This window comes from Branchiostoma lanceolatum, chromosome 14 (genome assembly GCF_035083965.1).
Source record: "Branchiostoma lanceolatum isolate klBraLanc5 chromosome 14, klBraLanc5.hap2, whole genome shotgun sequence".
Lineage (NCBI taxonomy): Eukaryota > Metazoa > Chordata > Leptocardii > Amphioxiformes > Branchiostomatidae > Branchiostoma > Branchiostoma lanceolatum.
In genome coordinates this window covers 9,769,245-9,780,889 of record NC_089735.1, presented here as the reverse complement: position 1 = coordinate 9,780,889, position 11,645 = coordinate 9,769,245, and the positions used below count along the sequence as shown (strand labels likewise).

The following is an 11,645-nucleotide window of genomic DNA, read 5'->3' as shown; positions in this document are numbered from 1 at the left end:
AAAACTAGTAATGCACAAAATGTATAAAGAAATGTCTACGTCTTAAGCATATGATTTTATGTAATATTTCTCTGTAGGGAAATTTTCTAGTCCAGATAAAACGACGCCATCTGTAACTGCCATGTAAATGTGGCAAGAAGTCATTTCTTATCAACAAACTTGTATGTTATATCTATTGTACAACATGGCATCATGTGTAGAAGTTTCAATAAGGACTAAAATGACTAAAAGGAATAATCACCATATAACGTCGTTTTTTAAAACCTTTTACTATTCTAAATAGATCATTTCACCAAAATGTCGAATAGCCTAATATCATGTGTTTGTTATATTTGGATCATTGATATCTGTACCGTGCACTTTTTCTTCACATTTTTAAGACTTATGAACGGCACCTCTTATTTATATTATTTTAACCACCATTTATTTGACGTGTAAAATTACGTACGCCTAATTAGAATATAATCACTGTTACATTTAGAAACAGCATATGTTGCTTCAAAATGTTGGATTCATTTTTTTCATAATGTTATGCCAACAATGTTCTGGCTATTCCTGAATTACCACTTCCGTCTGACCAACTCATTCAAGAGTCTCCTATAACTACGTCATGACCAATATGCCTCCGGTCCAAAACGTAATGGATACCACATCAATATTGATATTTCATTAATGTAACAGGTTCCACCCCACGGGGAGCGTAAATACTGCTCCGTTTAGGTGGGCGTTCTTTAAAACTTTCATGGTGTAAAAATAATTACTATTGCCTTTTTTTGTCCACTTTTATTTTGTTCTTAAACGGAAGGATGTGTTTTGATCAATATTGGAATATTTGAAAGAAGAAGCAACAATAATACAATGGGATAAGACATTTAAAAAACCCACAGTAACAGTGTTTGAGAAGAAACAGAAGAAGAGAAAGAAACGTGTGAAAGAAAAATGTAAGTATTTTCGCTAGAAGGATGAAAAGAGGACACAAAGAGAAAGAAGGTTATGAACAAGAACCAGAAGCCCCAAAATACAAAAATGTGTACAACAGCGTGAAAACGTCAAAGAACGTTAAGACAAGAAATAATGAAGAAAAATACCAAACTGGCATTCAAAATACAGTAAACAGCATAACAAAAAAACACAGAGAGAAGAAAAAAAGAAAAAAACGAGAAACAAACAGTGTAAAATGTAGTAATTCAAAAAGAAAAAGTACTCTGAAGGTTGAAATGCTGATATATTCAAATGACCCCCACCCCATCATGTAACAAGAGTTCCGGACGTCCTCTCATTCAGTGTTTCCAAACAACTCCATTTTCGGAAATACGCTAACGGTGTTAAATTTGGTTAAAGGTCTTATGAAGGTTAGAATTATCCCCCCTCCCCCCACGTAACAAGAGTTTGCCGATACGTCCCGGACGTCCTCTCCTTCACTGTTCCCAAACAACTCCATTCCCGGAAATCAATGGCTATTGTAAAATTTTCATTAGTGCGGAGGACGGATGGGGCGATGGGCGGGTGACCTACGGGATAAACGACCGCTTTTCACTTGATGAAATTAAGACATCCCTCTCTTTATGGGCACATGCTTGTTATTCGCATGGTTGACGGAACCAAACAAGAAAAATAAAGAATTTCATCTTGTTTCCGTACATTCAACACTTTGGTAAATGATTTTTTTTTCTTTTTTCAAAATTCAGGATCATTTTGACTGGCGTTATGTTACAATATGTCAAATAGATAACAGAGGATTCTAAGCATTTTAGTAAAGTCAGAGCCTAGTCATATTTGTCGTACTATCGTTGTGCTATGATCGTGAACAGATCTTGGTATAGCCGTAAGTCTTGTTATAGTCCCATTTCATTCTCTAGACGACCTCAAATTTAAAAGAGCGCGGAACGAATTTCATAGATAGAAATAAGAATCTGTTTATGCTTTGTGTGTTTGGCTGTATTTTCATTCATCCTTTGATATTTTGCATGTTATTCCAATTATAAAATCAATGATTAGACAAATTCGATTAAGGTCGCAGCGAGAGCGCAGTGAGAGCGCCGTCTAGTGGGATGGGGGCCTAACGGAAATAAGGCTGTCTTAATTCTTTGTCAGCACCCGGTTCTTTCAGAGCCTGCTTAAAAACTTTACGTAATAGGACGACGGCCTACAACAAACGTGACATCTTCTGGTTGCATAACCCCGTGCACTGGGAAACCCGCCATTATAACAGCTCTTAGCTCGAGCCAAATTTGCTGGCCTTGCTCGAACGTGATAAATATTTTACTGTCACCTCTCCCTACTTGCGGTACTTATGACTTAAAAGGCTCAGGTGCCACCAGATTGGAAATTTGATCTATTATTGAATGGAAAGTCGCAATTAAAACTGAAAGCTCCCGTTAGACGCTATGATTGGCATGAACGGATGGCCTCACGGATAGAATTACAACGAAAATAAGTTTGGCTTTCCCGATCATCGTTGCATTTGCTCGTATAAGTGAATTAAGTTATGTCACATTTGATAACACAACGTTCCAGTGTGCTACGTGCTTTAATTCTAATTACCAAAGATGGTCTCTGCGCCTTTACTCGTCTAGTATTGCTAAAACAAAGAGCTTTTGTAAGCTTGATGTTTTTTTTAAATTTCTTCCGTATTGTTATAGTTAACAGAAAATTCACTTTTATCAATATCTCGTTTCATTTTGACCTACCAATAGTAATTATCAAAGATTTCAGAAGAAGAGGTGAATCCCGCCTTAAATCTTATGAATCTTAGTTGCTTTTCAATATCATACGATGTCTTCACATAATCTTTGGTATGAACGTAGTAAAAAGTAAGATTACCATTAAATAAAAATAATAAAAAAGACTTGCCAGTACATGTGCTATGTTTTATTACTGGTATTTTTGCAAATTGTGTGCTTTTCCAATAGAAAATGTTGGGTGATTATCTTTTAAGTCTATAATATCTGTACTAATATGATAGTGATCAAACTGATTTACATCACATGATGAAAATATCAGATTAGATGATTTATCCACAATGCACTCTATCCGTTACACCCTAACCGCTTCAAAAGATCGAAAGCTAGGAACATTTTTACAGATGACATTCATAAACGTAGCGAACAGATATCCCTAAATAAAATCCGAATTATCCTCCCAGTTCTAAAAGTCGGTGTGGCAGTCTGAGCACATCGGAATAAATCACAGGCCGATATTGATTACTTTTTGGTATGTTAATTTAATTAAGTGGACTCCGAGAGTAGCAGGAATATTAAAGTGAGGGAGTCTTGGGATTTGGGGGTAACGGTCAGATTAATTACGCCTGCTTCCGGAAATGAGAATATCCGAGTGATTCAAAGAACGGTGGGAGGGATGGATCTTAATACACTGGGATTGTGTGGGGGAAGGAACATTGTTAAACTTCACAAATAAACGCACCTTTAAAATATCCCCTTTTTAATATTACGTGTCGCTTACGTATATGAAACATACAGACAGACAATGCGCAGCCATTTTTTTTCTTTTTACGAATCTTTTTACGGGAAATTGTAAATTAGGGAAGGCTTGCTGTCAAAGCTAACGACGTTATCACGAATCTATTTAGTTTGATATGCCCAAGGGCATATTTATGTAGATTACATAATACCAGTTGTATTGGGCTCATTATAGGACGTGGCAGAGGATAACTACACGTCAGTTTTGGGTTGAAACGCAATCTATTCTTATTTGTAAACAGTTAAACACAAACACATGCTTTTATGGTGTTACGAATTGTAGATGATACTGATTTCTTTTTTTGTGGCAGATGCATATACAAAATAAAATTCGAAGGAAAAACTTTGAAAAAAGGAAAACACCCATGGTACTTAGAAAAACGCCCCGATATGTTTAAATTCGCAAAAGTGTTTGTTATCTGTCTGATGGTAATCATAATGAAACACAATATACCGAATGCGTCATTTTTGCTTCTCCAGTTTAAGTTTAGCATTAGGCCCGGTGTATCAGGCAAAACACTCCCCTGGCAAGAATGTGTCCGGGTATATTTCTGCCAGTAGTACACACGGCCTGCTACACCGGCTGATATTCAAATCTACCTTCTACCTGGCTAATTTGCGCACTGCGGTCTGGGATTTCTACAGATCAACTCGGTCAGTGGTGTCGGTGACAAACTTTTATGGAACGTTTTAACGCTAGCTGTGTTATCGTGCAATGGAGCGACAATCATTGACTCCATACCGTTCAACATTAGCATTGTATTTTCAAACAAACTGCTACAGTTTTTTTCAACGTTTCTTTGGAGTGGTTTATTTATCAAAGTATAAAGTTAAGAACTGTTTTAAGATTGATACATCAAATATTGGATTCTTTGATTTTTATTGATCAGCAATGTGCTTGATTATCTAATACGATGTATCTACTTATTTCTAACATTTTTTTTTTTAATGATTCTATTCCTTCAAAATGTACATTATTTCCTTAAGACTAGAAATTTGTAGCAATGTAGTTGCTTTCTTACCTCCAAGATAATTGGAGGTGTTGTGGTCGGTGTGTCTGCCTGTGTGCGTGTCTGTCCATCTGTGTTCCTTTTTGTGTTTTTTGAAGTTTTTTGGTTCAACATTACTTCAGAAGCTGTTGATGGATCGTGATGATATTTGGTAATTGGGTAGGTCTTGCGGAGACAACTGAACTGCAGGGGTATTTTTGTGTAGATTGGTTAAACGCTCGTTCTTATTTAAATGTACACATTTTGTAATCTCCGTTACCGATTGAAATAAGACGTTCCTGGCATTAGGATTTGCCACATATAAGATGTCAAACTGTAGTTTTTATGACGACTTACAACTTTTCTAGCTTTTAAAAACGGCAGTTTGGTACCTTATATGTGGCATATCTTAATGCCAGGAACGTCTTACTTCTAACGGTAACGGAGATTACAAAATGTGTACATTTAAATGAGAGCGCGCGTAAAGAGGATTAGTAAAGAAAGGAAGGACCAATCTCCATGATATCAGGCATGATGATAGCTTAGACCAGTTAGATCCAGTTTATGCAAATCAGGACTCAATTTACATAATTAAAGAGGATTTATTTTTTACTTACAGCGTTTTCTATACTAAGACTTTAATACACTGAAAGGCAATAATTTCCGAAATGCCGAATGCCTTAGAGATTCCCGGGACTCTTTTTTGGTATCGTTGTTGAGCTTTCCTGTGTAAATGCATATTTCATTTGCAGATCCTTTGTGTCTAAGATCATGTAAATACATCAAGCATGGGAAAGCCAAAGATATACTATTTCAACCAATTACAATTCAAACGCACAAATACATTACAATGCATATGTGGCAATCTTATGTCTTCATTGCTTTGGGGTTTAGTTTCTCATTTAACAAGGAACCAAGACAACATATCTATTACTTATCTGGGTCCAAACGACCTGTTTCTACACCATGGCAATCTTATGTCTACATCGTTTTGTGGTTTAGTTTCTCATTTAACTAGGAACCAAGACAACATATCTTTTACTTATCTGGGTCCAAACGACCTATTTTTACGCCATGGCAATCTTATGTCTACGTACATTGTTTTGGGGTTTAGTTTCTCATTTAACAAGGAACCAAGACAACATGTCTTTTACTTATATGGGTTTAAACGACCTATTTCTATACCATGTCATTCAAGGCATTGATACATGTACATGATGTACCTTTATTTGCTCCTGTCATCGGTCCAAAACCATATGCATAGGTATAAAGAAGTTGAAACAAATTGTCTTAACACCTACATGTACTCTGAAAGTGCGTTCCGCGCAATGCTTTAACTCTTAGAATTGGAATGTTAACATTCACCCAAACTACGTCTTGCCAAATTCGATACACATTATAAATTTCATTTAATCTAAAGACATACCAACCGCAAGGGTACACATATTTCCCGTTCGGTCTTCAAGTGCCTTGACATAGTTATCACCTTATCCTAACATTGACATAATAACTGGTTTATAATAAGTCAATCATTGGTAATAGTTAATACCATTGCTGTATACGTACACATCTTCAATATAGGATGATATTAAAGGAAAGAAAACTCACCTTGTAAAGCAGGTTCTCGCTTTCTCTTCTTTCCTTCGGCGAAGGTCCAAAAGCGACGGTCTCTCCTGTCCTTCCTCTTTTATGAAATCAGAGGACTAACGCGTGGGCGGGTTCACGTGGGCGGGACTGACCTACAGCGACACGAATAGGACTATCAGGACATGGGTGTGGCACATGGACATAGTTTTGATGCTTTTTATTGTGTCAAGTATTTTTCAGCTTTAAAAATCATTCTTAATGAGTCACTTGGCCAGATGGTGAGTTAGTCACCTACATAATCTTATTTATCCTATGGCGATTTGGTGATTCATCGGATTGTATATATTGAAGTGCATACTAGTTAACCTTTCTTACAACTAACATGGTTAACAGGTCAATAGGTTATTGATTTGCTATTTTACTTGTCTTATATTAGTAATAATCTTATCTTTATTTGAGGTTTAACGTTTTATTAATTTGTATGGAAATTCGTCATTGGTAACTTACACAGAATATGGTTGATGGGTTTCCTAGTTTTTAGTTCTTGTTTTGATTGAATCAATCACAAATCTAGTAATTTGTCATTGATTGTTTTAAGTTCGGTTAAGTCTTTTTACTCAATGACTGCTTCTGCTATCTTTGATGTTCTTCTGTTATATATATATTTATATCCTAATTTGTAATTAAATAAAGATTATACTAAATGATCTTCTCATAGAGGTACCATCAGAAAAATGTTCATACAGCTTATGTTTTTACAGTCAATTAGATCTCCCTCTTATTTGTTTGATCGCAACTTAAGTCCCGTGGTATTTTCATAATTGGAAGTTTCGCCTAGACAATCGAATTCGACGTCAGATGCATTCAATTAAGTAATGTATCACAGAGAAAAGAGGGGAATAGTTGCTGTAACCTAATAGCATGTATTCCTATTTTGAAAAAAAGTCAAGATGTTGGAAACTAAACCTACAATTGAAAACAAAAGTCAGTCTTGGTGTAATTGCATCGTTTTGTACCACTTAACTTACTTGTTTTGTTCATCTTCTTAATTTGTACTAATACAATTAATGTTTTATGTCCTCTTGCAATGGTTAGATCGGAAGCTGTGACTAGAATCTTTCAAACATACTCAATGTTATACGAAGTTTGTATTGAACAAATCATACAGATACAAGCAATGCCTTAGAAAGTGATAGGGAGAAAAAGGAATAAATATAGAATAGGATATAGATGATATGTGAGATTCCTAAGTGATGCATATGGCTTAAATAAAGCACATATAGATGTGGATATATATATATGTTCTCCGTCTTCCGATATGTCATTCTAAGAACAGCATGGCCTCTTTTCTGTCAAAATCGAATTGTAGTAAGGGCCATCATTTGGTTGTCAACCTCATTGAGAAACGTGACGTAAAAATGACAAACTACTCATAAAGTTTCCATATTATACGAAGGTCACTTTGCCTTTGCTTCGATGTGAAAGTTATGACTGATTATTTATTGCTCATCGTCCTTAATCCGGTTCTTAATCAACATGTCCGGAGCTCGATCAATCCTTCTCGGTGGGTCTATTCCACTGATTGGATGAAACGACATCCGGTGTGACGTAGCTAGAGGACACTGTGTCGGATTTTTCGAGGTTATTAACAAAGTAACGGCGTCCTCTATTGCGTGTAGGGCAGATACCAGTGTCAATGCTGGTCACAGGACACCATGTTAGCATACAGGTGCTAACCCGAATTTCAATATTAAAACTTTTGCTCCACCGGAATGTTACGATGGTCTTGTTGATGAAGATTAAAAAAAGGAAACTCATAGAACAGCTAAAAGTTGTAGAGAAAGCATACCTTTGACCCCGCTATCCGTGCTAGGAATATACAAGGCAACGTAATTCTGTCCAGGCGTTATTATCTCCATGAAAAATGGAGATATTGTTTTGGGTGTGTCTGTGTGTGTGTTTGTCTGTCTGTTTGTCTGTTTGTGTTTCCGCACTACTATAGTCAGCATAACTCAGGAACCTCTTGATGGATTACGATGATATTTGGTATGTGGGCAGGTGTTGTGAAGCCGAAGTTCAAGGTCGATTTTGGGCCCCCTGGTAAGTGACCTTGGTACTGCAGCGGAACTTCAATTTTTGTATCTTTTGACCTGGACGTGCTGTGGTCTTGATTTTTGGGTGGCAGATAGCTTGTGATGTAACAAAGAAGTGGTGTAGGTTTGGGCCCCCTAGCAGCTTCCTCTGGAACTGCAGGGGCGTTTTTGTGAAAATCTTCTAAGGAGAATAACTGAACAAAGGAACGACCGATTTCCATGATATTTAGTATGTAGGTAGCTTAGATAGAGATATACACAATGAGATGCAAATTATGCTAATTGGGAATTAATTTGCATAGCTAATGAGGAAAACCTATATTTGCAGTGTTTTCCATTATCAGACTCAAATACATGTAACGTATGTAGTGTATGGAAAGTGGAGCATCAACAGATACCGATTATGCAAATAAATTCCTAATTTGCATAATTAATGCAAAACACCATATCTAATCTAATTGGAAAATTATAGGATTGTCAATATGATACTTAGTATGCAGGTAGCTTAGATAGAGATATACACAATGAAGTGCAAATTATGCTAATTGTGACTTAATTTGCATAGCTGATGAGGAAAATCTATACTTGCAGTTTTTTCCATTATCAGACTCAAATACATGTAACATTTGTAGTTTATGGAAAGTGGAGCATCAACATAATTAATGCAAAACACCATAATTCATCTAATTTAAAAATTATAGACCTGTCAATATTGCAACATATGTAAGTTAGATAAATGTGTTTATGACCAAGCATATCTTATGCAAATGTGTAAGTTATTTGCATGAATAGAATTGTTCATGGAGATATGAGGTCGTGGAACTCTTGTTCTGTAACGTTTTCTGTTGTGACCAGTACTGAACGCAGTGGGTATGTGTGTACAATAAAGGTCTTCATTCATTCATTCATTGACCTGAAGCACCGTTGTCAGATAGTAGATTATTTCTATGATATCTTAGTTTATCAACTGTTCGTTTGGCAGAACATTGGAAGTTACGGTTACGATACCCTCAAGTTGTATCAATCTGACGTACATTCAACGTTTCTGACGCCCATTGATAGAAAAACGCCGCTGGCGGAGTCATTTCACGAATACTTTGTTCAACAACCCTTCTTTTGACAGACCATTGAAAGTTACTTGGCCATACAGTTCCCCTAATTATGTATACATCTGATTTGTTACTGAATGAACTTTTCTGAAGCACGCCGCTCAAAAACGCCGCTGGCAGAATCAAGTGTTCTTGACATAACGTTGACAGTTGACGTAACTATACGGTGTTATCTAGTGGTGTATGCATCCGTTGCTTTGGTGAATCAACATGTCAACATTTGCTTAGCCACATTGATCCAAAACGCCGTCGGTAGAGTTTCTAGGATAACATAATGTTTTTGTTGTTGACTTGTTGCGAAACCCATGGTTTTGTTTATATTTGGAAATCGTTAGAAGTTTATGCATGGATTTATTGTTGAGCTTTTATCTTGCTTTAGTCCTGAACCTTAGATCTTCTTTTCAATTCAAACAATGATAATGTCGGCAACGACATGTACATTGTGTGAGAAAGTAAAATACCGAATATCAAAAAAGGGTCATTAATTACATAATATCTAAAATCCCCCGTCGTTCCATGGTTACAGTAATATACCTGTCGACTCTAATTGATTTCAAGATAATGAGTATTGAAGTTTGAGTATTTCAAATTAGGACGTATCATAGTACGTGGGTGGAAACTACTTCAGATAATGTCCCTGGGGTTTGATTTCGTCAATAACTATAGCAGTATCGAATGTCACTGCGGCTAGATAGAGTCTTAAATGGATTAACTTCTAATCCATCTTATTGTACTGTTTCGACGGGGATTTTATGGTTCCTCCCTTGGCGTATCTTTTGGCACCAATGTTTTTTTTTTAAATTTCATGTCTTTATTTTACATGCGAGAAACCACAACTTAGGTCTGTGGCCTGTTTTTAGGTGTCCCTGGACACATACCATTCTGTTAGCTATAATATTAAACAAAAACATATTATAAACTTTTAGGTAGAAATAGCAATCGAGGTCAACCAACTGTAATATATTTCCCATTCTACAATTGTCAATATGTATATTAAGCTATCTAGCGTACTGTCACTATAGAATATTGAACACACTAACTTTCTGTATATTAATCTTTAAGCAAATAGATTTTGTTTGGAAGATTATAAATATATATCGCATTGTCCTCTTCTTATTCTGCCCCTTCAATATTGATTTGTTCTTTATTTTTTATCCCATTTTCTGAGGCAAGATCTTTGTATAAAAAAATTATATTTAGCAAAGACAAATGTATAGTTCAGTCAGAAAAGCCCCCATAGCGCACAGTTGCAGGTGCCTGATTAATGTGATGTCACTCTGAAGCACGCTACAAGCTTCTGGCCACGCCCGATTAAGAAGATAGTTGCTCTTTTAGTTGATAAATTGATAAATATACAAATCAGATATACACGTTAACGATAGTGTTATATATAACACGATACATAGATTGTAGTTGTTTCCCGTCAGTTCACTTATGGGGTTCGATTTTGTACCTTCATTTCACTTTAAATGTAACTGCCGGTGTGTGCCTTGTACGTTACTGAAATCGTTGTATTGGCGCCAGTCTAATCCAGTCTAGAACATTCTTCGCACGTGTTGCTAACAGATACAGTACCATTTCAATCTACATGTAAAATATGTAGGTTGAAATGTTCTTACATTATGTCTAGGAATAGAACTTGCACACACATCAAGAAAAACCAACAAACCAAAAATAATATCTCTTCTATTACGTCATGAAATATTCCCAAATTTTATATAAAAATAGCAAAAGTTTAGGAATAAAGGTAACTTCCTACGGATGGAATGCAAAACTCATTTAGCACTGAATAAAAAGTTACAGAGAGTTTATAGGGTCTCCCGTCTCTAATAGAAAATGAATGTACGTATGTCCCAATTATCCATTGTGTTACCAAAACACAGTTGAATGCCATTACATAACCTATCAAAGAGTACACAAATTTTCAAGCCAACAGTAATTGATATTTCTGATCTACACGAAATTTAGCCGAAGGCGGCGAAAAATTAATCAAAACCTTGGTACATGACCTTTAGGCTGTTCTTTACGTAATGTCCTGTTTTATTACCTTGTACACTCCTGTACACCATCTTTAAGTAATTGCCAATCTTCTTTGTTTACCCAAGCCTGCCGAGACAAATCGAACCACCTGCCCATCAATAGTTCACAATAGTCTCTTTGCGGCTTTCTTTACGTCTCATAAACATGGGGAATGGACCCCCGGTAGCTAATCAGGTTAGAGATTGATGAACAGAGACATCCAATTACGCCAGCACAGAGGTGTGACCCTTGACTTCGTGTCCGTATTAGCCGACATTAGTGGAACATTATGAGTACACCCATGCTCGTTATTATCGCGAGAATAAACGTGAACTCGTCATTACCCCAAAGTCCGTTAGGAAAGGGGAG

General features: G+C 36.3%; 1 protein-coding gene across 5 annotated transcripts in view; it reads right to left on the bottom strand.

Annotated features, from left to right (window-relative positions):
• Positions 1-11,645, bottom strand: part of LOC136448267 (choline O-acetyltransferase-like) — a 65,030-nt gene that overhangs the window by 34,967 nt on the left and 18,418 nt on the right. For all 5 annotated transcript variants that reach the window (XM_066447596.1, XM_066447598.1, XM_066447599.1 and 2 more), the window contains exon 2: positions 6,077-6,207. The gene's annotated coding sequence lies outside the window, so the exon portion shown is untranslated. The remainder of the gene's footprint in view (positions 1-6,076; positions 6,208-11,645) is intronic.